We start from the raw sequence: 13,218 nt of genomic DNA on the forward strand, positions 1-13,218 counted from the left end.
ATGGTAGAGTTGAGGGGTCTATTCCCAATATGGAAAAACGATGTTCCTTTACCAACGTGTCTTTCGCCTGTAATAAAATAAAGCAAATATTAACAAAATTTGCGATAGGCCCTGATACTCTGTTTGACTGAAAATAATTTTGGTTAATAATCGATTCACTGTTTTTTATTGATCCACCCTTAAACTCCTCAGTAGCGTGATAATTCCTTACGTTAAGTCGTATATAGACTTAGCAAAAACCCACATTACCTAATACATTCTAGACCAGCAGGTGAAGCGTGTGACATATTTTCTTTCCTTAAAGGGTATCTGATAAACTGTCTAAGTCAACCTGTCTCATTGTAAAAACAGCTCTATTTTCAGACTAGTTAAGTCCATATTAGAAAGCGTAATCGCTAAAGGTTAAATATGCTTTGGCAATAACACTGCAAACGGTGCACTTGGCAATGAAAGCTGGGACCGGTATCGATGGCACAATTAACTGACCATTCTAGAACCTTACTACAAAGACATAAGGTTGACATTAGGTTAGTTTAGTTTTGTTAGTACATAAAACAGAAGTGGTTTTATGGTATTACGAGATTGCTGGATTGAGTCATACACTCGGGAGTCGTTATCAAGTTGATACGTGGAATTACTTTCTACTGCATTAAATACTTGAGCACTTCATTATAATTTGATATTTTGCTATCTCTTGCTGAAAAAAAATCGCATTGGTACATATGCGAAGAAATTCAAGATGAATTAAAAATTAATGCACAAAACCTTAGTGTGGCTTAAAAACTGTATACATAATTAAATATACCTGGTCTCTAACCGTTTCTGATTATGGGTATGGGTCTAGAGGCCATAATTTTTATGTTTTGAGGTATTATTCGTTTGTTTACCTTACAATATCTAAAATACCTAAAAACCTTCGCTTAACCTCAAATAATTTAAATTATACTTACCTATTTATGCTCCCAGGTTCCCACCTAATTTACGTTGCCGAAATTATCGACAGTATCGATGGAACCATAATATTATTACTCGAGGTTCATGGATTGAATACATATATTTCTTTATTCTCGCCAAATACAGAGGAATGCTTCTTTATCCGGGATAAAAACAAAATCCTCACAAAATAATATACTTATAGAAGGATCAAACTAGAAATCTAATGAAAGTGTTAAGCATCACCTTGCTCTATTGCCTCTATTCCATATTGCATCCGTCACAATGCGTCCGTTAACGGGAATGCAATTGTTGTTAGAGCAATGAACCGTGAGTGGGAGGCTTTATTTACGCACTGTTTATTGTTAATACGTACTCTATTAACGATATACAATAGTATTTTATACAATCGTGATATAATAGAGAGTTTTTCAGTCGAGTACCGAGATTGAAAAGCTTGATTATATCACTATTGTATACAATACTATTTCTACGAGTTAAATAAAATAAGTAGTCAATAATACCATACATTCTACTTCTACTATCTGACTTCTTTGACTCAAGTTAACTGAAATAGTAAAATAGATAATATGAAAAACTATTGTGTATATTTTTAAAAATGCATGGGGTAATTTCGGGCAAAAAATCTAAAATATAGTGTTACCAAAATTAATCCAATGTACCTAATGCAATACTTATTAGTTCTACTAGTGAATGATGAAAGACTCAATTTAATAAAGTTTCCTGAGGAGTAGTGGGAGTGGGCAACATATTTCCATCGCTGTCACTCATTTTTATAGATGGTCAAGCAGATCTAGTTAGTAAAAAAAGGCGGTAAATTTGAAAAATGTAGGCGCGAAGGGATATCGTCTCATAGAAAGTTTGAATTTCGTGCCTGTTTCTACTGACAAGATTTGCTTGACCCAGTATATTTAGTATTTTTCACAGTTTTACTCATAAAACAAAACTTTAACACTAACAAATTTCAATGCAGAGAAAATCTCGTGGGCGTCCATTGTGAAAAAAATGTTTGTGTTGGCCAACCAATCACAAAGCAGAGGCGACGCAGCAGCGTGTTTAAGTAGACGGAAGTATGATAGATGCCGCGACGGTATTGGTTCCGAAACGCCATCGTTGGCTAATTTGTGTTGAGTCGAGTCTCCTTAAACAAGCAATATTTTATCGAAATGTATGAAGTTCTAATTTCAAAATTTTTATAATGGACTAAACCGTATCGATACAATTATTATAGTTGAGTCGGAAGTGCCACAGACTATCCAAAGTTGAAAAGAGTAAAGGTTATAGAGTTGTATATGAAGTTGTAATACACAGATTATAGTCGACGAGTAGAAAAATTATAATTAACTTCATCGTCAAATAACCAATAGGTTATCCGTAATGAAAGTAATACAGATGTGGTGCATAATTGTTTTCCATCGTATTCTCTCGGAAACGTTCGTATTTGTCATGCTAGTTCAGTCAATGTCAGTACTTTTTGTACCGAGACTGGCTGAAGTAGCAAGACACGTTCGTACGTTTCCGTGAAAATACGAAGGAAAATAATTAATAATTATGCACTACATATTCTGTACATCATTAATTCTCATATCATTTATAAGTCCTTTAGTATCACACTACATTCACAGCCTGCGGGTTACTCGCACATCATTACACATCCACACAAACCCCTAACATTTGTTTATGTACATTATGTAGGGCAAGTATGACGAGGGTTCCTGTACCAACTGTTTGGGAAGGGAGTTGTACTGTCATACAGTTCTAAATACAGCCTTATTGAAAGGGTTTAAAGTGCAGATTTGAATGATATTAAAGATTGGAGCTTGTGAAAGATAGACGAAAATGAGAGAAAATCGAGATTATTTTGTTTTTGGATTATGTGACGTATTAAAACGTGTTAAAATGTATAATCGGATGCTTTAATATGCATTGAGCGCTTTACGATAGGTCCGAAAAAGCAAAAACAAAAAACCGGCCAAGTGCGAGTCGGACTCGCGCACGAAGCGTTTCGTATCATTACGCAAACGGCAAATAAATCACGTTTGTTGTGTGGGAGCCCTACTTAAATATTTTTTTTATTTTCATTTTAGTATTTGTTGTTAGCGGCAACAGATGATGTATTTTATCTGTGAAAATTTCAACTGTCTATTAGCTATCACGGTTCCTGAGTTACAGCCTGGCGACAGACAGACGGACGGACAGCGGATCCCGTTTTTACCTTTTGGGTACGGACACGGAACCCTAAAAAAAATCTGTCTTGTAACTATATGATTCGCTGCATACGGTAATTAAGTACTTATAAGTCTATAAGTCCTGCCTATTTCGAAGGATATAGACTGATCTCAGTCAGATCCTAAATGAACATACAACCTCGACTTGTCAGTCATGGGATGGACATTTTAAAACCATAGCCATACAAGAAAAATGTCCATAATTTGTCAGTAAAATTTGAACCTATAATAAATTTATATAAAACCCTGGATGACTCCAGGCTTGATTAAATGCTCTAGAGTTAAGGACAAACTACATATCAATCACAGGAAACACCCCCATAATGAAATAGCCAAAATAACTTATACTAGATATAGAAATTTTTAAATATAAGCATTTTACGAAAAACCAAGGATGGTTATGACCGGAAACAACTTTTGGATAATAAAAAACACCCGAGGAAACTTTGGAGAATTATTAGAGACATATCTCACCTAAATCGGGATAGGCATACACCCCATGAACTAGCCACCATCAAGCCTAATTTTTCTGACTCCCTAAATCACACCAATGAATTCTTCTCCTCAGTGGGCAAAAACCTAGCAAATGTTATACTCTCTGAAAAAAACAAGAGTGAGGCCACACTTGCGACTGAAATAGCCTTAACAAACTCCCCTCTTCGATCAATGTTCTTAAATCCTACCGACGATACTGAAGTAGAAAAATTAATCATGTCCTTAAACCCTGATTGCGCGTCCGGCATTGATAAACTAAACTAGTATTTTAAAAATCCTAAAAAACTATATCGTCAAACCACTTGTACATATTTTTAACCTCAGCATTTCATCGGGTTCTTTTCCGGAGTGCTGGAAAGTAGCTGCAATAGTTCCCGTTCATAAAGGAGGTGACAAGAGCCTTCCCGAGAATTATCGCCCTATTTCTCTTCTCAGCAGTCTGTCTAAAATGCTTTTATGACTTACGGCTCGATTCGGAAAATGAATTAGATTTCTACTAGACTTCAACAAGTTACGATACCGATAGTTAAAAGATATTTGTAAGATCGATTCGATCGAGCGATTCTGGAGGTCTTCTTGAACGATTTCGACAAGTTATGACTTAGATATCCAAGTCACATCTAGTCGATCTCTAATGTAGATCTAGTTGATCTCTAAATCGTCTTAAGATCACAAGTGATTATCTCGAAATCCGCATAGGCCTGTTAGACTGTAATATTATTTTATTATACAACTCTTTAAAATTTTCTGGTTGTAAAAAAACTAAGAAACATTCTTTATTGATAAACCTACCCATGCCGTCCAGGCCGACTACCATGTTTTTAACTAGTGTGTTGTGTTGTCCGCAGATGTCCTCAGTGAGGGCGTGACTCACTGGCCGCCATGTCGTCGTAGCCGAAAACTTCTTGCTTCTTCTGGTGAGTTTATATTGTTATTGTTTTAGCTTGACCTCTCGCTTTATTTTGTACTAAGTAGTACAAAATTTAATCACCAAAAACAAAATTTTACATGTCATACCAGTACAGTGGCAAAATTCGACAACGCTGGCTTCGTCAATATACCTAATCAAGCATTCAACATTTCTAAAATCTCGTGATACAATTACATACGACTAGGCAGTACCGTCTTTACCATAAGGGCACACGGGGCCCGTGCGCAGGGCCCCCATCCTCAGAGGGCCCCGAAGGACAGACAGTAACACTAGTAAGAGTATATTTGATTACCCTATAATAAATAGAAGATCATAGTTGAAAAATGTTAGTTTAATTCGCTTTCTTTACTTTCCAAAAGGGCCCCAAATTCTTATGTGCCATGGGCCCCAACATAGTTTAAAACGGCCCTGCCAGTAGGTAGTTATATTTATAAAAAAAACGAGAAATAAACCATTGAAGGGCTAGAACCACCACTCCTTGTCACGCGACAAATCATCTATCTCTTTCTACACTGTCCTACACAGCACAGAGTGAGAGAGACGCATGACAGTTGTTACATCTGATAAGCGCCACGTGGGTGCCACGCGGTGGGCCGCCAGATGGGATATTCACGCCACCATGCTAATTTGGTGTGCACTCCTGGGAAACAATGTTTTTGTATAGCGATAATGTTGGTCATAATGTGATCTGTAAACCATTAGGGGTTGCGCACAAATTACGCGAGGTGTTTTCGGCTACTTTTTGAACCCCGCTCCCCCTTGGTGATATTTGGTGAGGTTTTTGGCTACCCCCCTCCCCCCACACAACCTCACGTGTATTTTGTTGTTTTTTTTTTCATTCTACCTAATTTTAAGATAAATAGTATTGTTTATAGAAAATCTTGTTTATATTTCTATTTTCGTTAAATAGACTCGCTATTTTGAAGTGCAGAGTGAAGATTTATGTTTAACGAAACCGAGAAAAAGTATCTACTCATGTGGTAGGTTTTTTTTTCTTAGTTTCATTCGCTGTAGAAAAATACACGTGAGGTTTCCTTATACGCCCCCTCCCCCAACGAGATCTATCGTGATTTTTTCGTGACCCCCCTCCCCCTATCGAACCTCGCGTGATTTGTGCACTAGCACCTAAAGGCAAATTTCAAATTCAAATTCTCTCTAAAATTAAAATGTTTTTGTCATTGGCGTGAAATACTGTGTCTTCATACCAATTATGGTAGAGTTAGACCAAGTTAAGTTGTCAGCGATTTTTATAGCACAGACTGTGCAAGTGTTATTTAAACGTCATAATTTCATAGAAGTTTGATGTTTAAAATAACACTTACACAGTGTGGGCAATCAAAATCGCTGCCATCTTAGCTGGGTCTAACTCTATATGTGAGTATTATATTCTTTGCTCTATATACTTTAGCGGCGCGCCTTAAATCCTCCTTTTCAAACTTTTTATTTTTACAGAGGTACCTATATAAATTATGGAGGTGAGAGTTCTAAATTTAAAATGGCATTAACAGTGTCATGCCATGACATATTGTTGCGTGCTAGGCTAACCGACTTAGGGGCTGTCCATAAATTACGTCATCGTTTTTTGACGATTTTTGAACCCCCCGGCCTAAAATCATCCAAATCATGCTTCGAATGACCCTGTTTCCTCCTACGTCATGCTACCATCATCCGATGTCCAGACCCCCCCTCCCCCTAGTTTGAAATGACGTAATTTATGAATAGCCCCTTAGGGAGTAGAAACACGGCCATCCATTTGAGCTTAGAGTGACCAAATTTGGCTTTGCAAGTCATGCTGGGTCTCACGCAAGCAATGAATATAAATACTTGGCCCAAATTAATTTGTCAGGCCCGGATAACGATTGAAATTATATTTATTTATTTATTTACTAGCGTATTCTGACAGGCCTATTAGGATTTCGAGATAATCACAAGATCTTGAGACGATTTAGAGATCAACTAGATCTACATTAGATATCGACTAGATGTGACTTGGATATCTAAGTCATAACTTGTCGAAATCGTTCAAGAGGACCTCCAGAATAGCGGAAACGTCAAATTTGACATATCTATCTTACAAATATCTTTAAATTATCCGAATCGTAACTTGTTGAAGTCTAGTAGAAATCTAATTCATTTTCCGAATCGTGCCGTGATTTTCCACTGCTAGGCAAAGGCCTCTACCAGTGGGGAGACACTCCTGACTTCGGGTAAACTCGGCTCCGTTCGGCTCAGCATTGCTCTGAGCAATTATTAGGCTGACACAACTTGACGTCAACTTTGCGTGCACGACCACAGATAAGTTAATTACTTGAATTTTGACAACCCTAAATAGCCGAAAGGGATAGTGCCATAAGTTAGAAAGGGATATCATGATTCGACCCTGAATCGCTGTCAAACTTCGGTTTTGTAGGAAGTGTCCTTTCTGTACGGTAGTACTTTTACTTATTCTGTGCCTCTACCCTTGATCTCCACAAGTCCCGATCTAGTGTCTTCCGGCCCGTTGTTGAGGAACGTGTTTAGGTCGTCCCGCCATCTCCGACCGGTCGACCGTGACGTCCGGTCTGGCCTAGTGGTGGTAGTAGTGACCCTGCCTGTGAAGCCGATGGTCCTGGGTTCGAATCCCAGTAAGGGCATTTATTTGTGTGATGACACAGATATTTGTTCCTGAGTCATGGTTTTTTTCTATGTATTTAAGTATTTATATATTATAATTATTGTCTGAGTACCCACAAAACAAGCCTTCTTGAGCTTACTGTGGGACTTGGTCAATCTGTGTAAGAATGTTCTATAATGTTAATATTAATGTTAATGTTAATCTCCGTCTGGGGCAGCCGCGTCCTCGCCCTTCTCCTGGCATTCACTTGGTAGCGTCACTGGCCTACCTGGATGCAAGCGGCAGACGTGACTAGCCTAGTCCCACTTGAGCCTAGTAGTCTTCTCGCCAGCGTCAGCAATGCGGGTTTTTGAGCGCAGTGTGGTGTTCCGGATACGATCGGTCTTCTTTACACCTAAAATGCTGGTGTTAACGATTGTAGTAATGACTTTATGATAGTAAAAGCTTTCGTTAGTAATACTGTGTGTAAATATTGTAGAAGCGGTACGTTTTCCAGTCCACTAAGCACAGATCTATTCTAAGTGAGGCGTGTGGTCATTCTGCGTCTGGCGTGGATAAAAATAAAACTAACCGCAAATTAATTTTCTCGTCCTCGCCCGATATACCTGATTTTCTGGTATAATCAGATCAAGCTGTCATCGGTTGCGTAGGTACGTTCGTAGGTACAGGCGGCATCAATATATGTAGTAGCGGATAAAACAACGCGCCCAAAGTAGTGTTGGTTACGACTCGAGTCCTTTGAGTCCTCTGCTTCAAGACTCGACTCAGTTTTTCAGACTCTTATAATTAAGTCTACACTGAGAGAAAAAACTAACAAAAACACACTTAGAATTACAAAAATAAAACTTAATCCGGGGACAAGGAGAGTCAACTAATAGGAACAAATTGACTTTTGCAATTTCCATTTAGTAGGAAATACAACTTCTATATTTGTAATTTGAAGTATGCTAGAGTAATTTCAGAAATTTGGTTTTGTTATTCCGAGAGGTGCTTTAGCAATATCGGAGGTGATGACGTCATGGGTGAAAACTAACCGTTTTGTAATTCTAAGCGTGCTTTAGCAATATCGGAGACGATGACGTCATAGGTTTTACTAAACTGTACTGCGATTCCAAGCTAGCTGTTGTTATTCTAGAGATAATGACGTCACAGGCAAAAACTAAACTGTTTGCAATTCCTCCGCCCCTAGCAAACGGGCGCCGCGAGAGCATGTCGCGCGCGTGGTAGCTACCCGTCTCTATTTCTGTCTGTATGAATAAAAAAGCATTTGGTAGTATATCTCTGTACTAAAGAGGCACTATAAAAGCCTGTCGAGATATTCTACCCATTCCTTTCTTATTCATACAGTCAGAAAGAGACTAGTAGTTATTACGCGCGCAACATCCTCTCGCGGCGCACCTGTGCTAGGGAGGTTGGAATTGCAAACAGTTTAGATTTACCTATGATGTCATTATCACTAGAATAACAACAGCTAGCTCGAAGTTGCAGAACAATATATTCCTGTAGACCCCAACTACACAGTAGGTCGCGGGTTAATATGTCCATGGCCCACAATATATCCTAAATTTATTATTTAACTTAAGTATGTTTTAAACAAAGAAGACACGAGACACGCCCGCCCGACATCCGACACAATACTAACTCTAACCAAATGAACGTAGCAAGTAGTAAATTTTACTAAAATCACTAACATTCGTTTCGCTGTGTTGGTATTACAAAACTCGTTTAGTGATTGGTACAACAATGAACATAAACACAACAAGTCTATCTACTAAATACCAGTAAACTTTGTAATGTCGCTATAGTAACAACTGAATTGTTATTTTAAATGGGGTAATGTTATTCCCGCGAACTCGTTTTTTAGATATTACAAAACTATGTAAGTGAGACATTTACTAAAATCATAACTTGAAATCACAGATGCTTTTTTCCAAAAATCACAAACTTTACTAGTAAAAATCGGAGAATTTTAGTAGTAATAAAAATGGATTGTAACAAATACTGAACTTTGTTTAATGCTCCATTTACTAAAGTCTGTTTGCTGAAATTAGATTTAGTATTACTGAGCTGTTTGTAGAAATAAATAAATTTTACAGAAATAGTGAAACTTCCATGATTACTACTAAAACTTCATTTTTTCCCCCAGTACAGAACTGTTTATTAATTCCTGGTGGTGATTTTTCTCTCAGTGTAACCTAGAGTTCTTTTGAACTTGTTAAGCAGGCCACTGACGAGCCTTCCAAATGGATGCCGTTACAATGGATTCATCCAAATGGACGGCATCCTAATATTAAACATTGTACGTTTTTGACATTCACGGACCGATTTTGGATTGCAGCCACGCTATTTGGACTGTTGGAAGGCTCGTCAGTGGCCACCTTTAGAGACCCGAATCTTTTGTAGAGACTTTTAGAAACTGGACCAGCCAAAATGTATGAAACAGCCAATTTTTTTTGCGATTTCGGGGTTGGTCTCATGGAAAAAGTTGCTCAGTATAATCCCAATACCTCCCTGGCAGTGGGAACGCACTTATTTTTTGGCCAACCTCTATACTATTTGAATGTCTAGGAATCAGGTCTTGTACATGTATTTTTAACGCTTTGTCTATGTCGAGATTTTAGACTTTGACTGTACAAATTACGACGCTTAACAGCTATGCTTTTGAGCTTCCGTGTTGTTTGAGTTTTAGTTCATAGTTATTACCAGAATTATTACGCTTGTCAGGGCTCTCGGGAACGGTTTTAACGATTTCGACGAAATTTACAAAGGCGAAGTGTCATCTAGCTAGATTAGTGGAACCTAGTAGTAATCTCAAGGGCCTACATAGATCTAAAGGCCAGAGGCACAGAATAAATAATAGTACAAGGTACAGAAAAATTCAATTCAAATTCTAACCAAACACATCTGTTACGACAGATTAGACCGCAAGGTGGCGTAAGCGCGAGCAGGCGTCCGTTCCGTAGAACTACTGCTGCTAGACACCAAAATTGGTGTGGGCCGCAGGTACTTGTAGCGACGCGACGAAATCGCGGAGTGAGCCTAGAGGGCAGTCGCTTGAGTTAAATATAGTTCCTGCGCCGATTCTAGAGTTTAGGCAGTCGCGAGTCCAATACAACAAAGGAGGGAGTAATAATCCGCAAAAAAGCGAGGTTCGTATTTCCAACATAACGTTGTTAGTTTCGTTAATGAAACGTGAACGATACCTGTCTTATCTTCCATCTTAATTGATAGCTAACGGCGCACCGTTCGAGCATTAACACCAAATTAAATTACGGTAGAATACACAAACACTTTTAATCACCATATTTACCTTGTGGAAGTATCGTATGGAGCGAAGTAGTTCATTTTGAGAGATAATGGAAATGGCAAGTAAAATAACTGACTTACTATAATTTGTACCGTAAAAGTATAAAACTTTGCCCTTTAACATAACTTTGCCCACCGCGTCACAGTTCAGTTACACACAGTTAAAGGGCAAAGTTTTATCCTTTTATGGTATGTTAATAGTGCAATTTCAAGTCTTGTTCAAATTTTGCAAGTGTGGTTGGCCAGTTAAGGGCTTTATTCAATAATATACATATATGCTAATGATATTGACTACCTACTTAATTGTTGTACGGGTACGGCAGATCTCGTCTAACCAACTTATGGACTCCACGATAATCTCTTTGACAGCTCTTTAAATTTTAGATTTAAGCTAGTTATTAATTTCTTTTAGTAATACCACTGTATTTGTTTGACAACATTCATATCAGTATCAGTTACTTGTCATAAGTAGACTAATGTGCACTGAGAGGGAAGGAACAACTTTAAGATGCATCTTAAAGTTGTTCCTTCCCTCTCAGTGCCCTGCCTTCTTCTTTCACTGTAGCGAGAGGTGATCCGTTTGCGATTGTCAATATACTTAAACGTTATTTTATGTCGTAACAAATTATTCAATAATTATTTAAAGTGGATTGAACACTTCTTTAGTTATCATGTCTTTGTCCCTTTCTATCTGTAGTAAGTGCCAACTTTGTTTGTTTAGCAATCTTATCAGCCGTCGGTCCTCATTTTCGAACTTGGCACGGTCGCCGCCATTATGAAACGTCGACCGATATTCGGGAACTTTACATAAACGTCGCGTATTTTTAATGTCACTGCCATGCCATAAACGGATAGTTAAATTGATTGTGTCAAGTGTTAGAGGCCAAATTGATTGACAAAATGTTTCAATTGTAAGAGGCCCTGCAGTAATTGTATAACAGTAGGGAAACATCGGACACAATAAAAAGGGACAGTTTTATTGAAGAATCTATTTCAAAGACCCGAATGACCCAATATACAACAAATGCATAAGCAGTACCTAGGTACGACGAAAACACACGTGTGCAATTGTGCATGTGCTCTTTGTGTACATGTGCTCTTTGTGTACCTAAATGTGCATTTACACCTCACCAGGTGTGTCTGGTGAGGTTCGCCCTTAAATGGAAACCGTGTGCTAATATTGTTTACTTAAGTGTCCTAACATTTTTATTGGGACATTTCGTTATTCTTATACTGTTTAATAAAACTTTTACGTTTATTTACAGTTGCGTATAGTCAAGGAACAGGATTTATTGCTACTTCCAATATGAAAAACATTAGGGATCTCATATTATCGTCACTGTGTAGATAAACGAAGGGGCCAAGAAAACAAATTCCTGGACCGTATTACCGTCGCTATCAGATATATCGTAGCAGCCAAGGTGATCACAAAATATCTGAACAGGAACACGCCTCTACATATTGTGAAGGCGCTAGAGTGCGTGTTCTGATATTTTTGAGCACTTTGGCAGCTCCGATATATCTGATGGCGAGTGTAACTACTATCCATGGTATAATAATATACTCCGCCTGGTACTCCATTCCGAGATTCGCGTATGACCTAACTGACACGCGCCTACGTCATCATGCTGTTTACAGGTTCTCAAACTTTGAAATGTGGGAGAATTTTAACCAACGGTGAAAATTATTTTAACGGCATTAATTTTAAGTTATTCATGTAGAAACATAGTAAAATAAAACAAATCTAATGTATTAAATTAAACTTTATTTATCTATACAAGACAAACGTTTGAAAAACTAATTCACAGTTACACATTAATTACCAAGCTTACGGCGTGAAAAGTTTGGAAAACACTGCGACTGCTGACACTGAGCGAGAAGGAAATAACAATTAACACGCGTTCGACAAGGATGACGGTCAGGGCATGAAGTTATCTAGATCCGAATTGTCAAATGTGCACAGCGCTATCCTGTGTTGCCAGTAGTATAAACAGAATTACCCGAAAGTCTGAAATTTCTTTCGTGAATCGGAAGATATTGCTAACGAGTAATTAAAAATGACGTGTTATTGTAAAATTTAAGCTAAAATACATATAAATGAAAATTATAAAATTATAAAGAAATATTTTAACTTATTAACCATAGGTATAATGTACCCATGTAACATGTTATGTTGAAATAAAGTGGCAATGTTATTGTGACGTAGGCCTGGAAGACCATGTTTTATTAGACCATGCTACTATCTAATTTTGCCCTTTCACAGGGTTACATACCTCACTAATCCGTCGTCTGTAACAGTACACTCACACATCAAAGCGATTGGCACGTCGTCGAGATCCCTTCGATCTCTTGACAGCGACATAGACACATTGCCCTACTTTCTCAACGCGGTGAGAATTAAAAATAAACTGGGCAAAGGACGCGACTTTGTCACAGTAAAAACTATGTAGCTAGTTAAATTTAGTAAGGTTTATACCTTACTAAATTTAGGTTCCTACATGCAATTATATAATATTTACTCTGAAATCTGCAGTAAACTCCTTTTTAGGGTTTCGTACCTAAAGGGTAAAAACGGGACCCTATTACTAAGACTCCACTGTACGTCTGTCTGTCCGGCTATCCGTCTGTCTGTCACCAGGATCTATCACATGAACCGCGATAGCTAGACAGTTATTTTCACAGATGATATA

General features: G+C 38.0%; 1 protein-coding gene across 1 annotated transcript in view; it reads left to right on the forward strand.

Annotated features, from left to right (window-relative positions):
* Positions 1-13,218, forward strand: part of LOC134791684 (protein tweety) — a 141,401-nt gene that overhangs the window by 97,548 nt on the left and 30,635 nt on the right. Inside the window, exon 3 of the mRNA XM_063762780.1 lies at positions 4,526-4,594. The gene's annotated coding sequence lies outside the window, so the exon portion shown is untranslated. The remainder of the gene's footprint in view (positions 1-4,525; positions 4,595-13,218) is intronic.

This window comes from Cydia splendana, chromosome 6, assembly GCF_910591565.1.
Source record: "Cydia splendana chromosome 6, ilCydSple1.2, whole genome shotgun sequence".
In the NCBI taxonomy this organism is placed as follows: Eukaryota; Metazoa; Arthropoda; class Insecta; order Lepidoptera; family Tortricidae; genus Cydia; species Cydia splendana.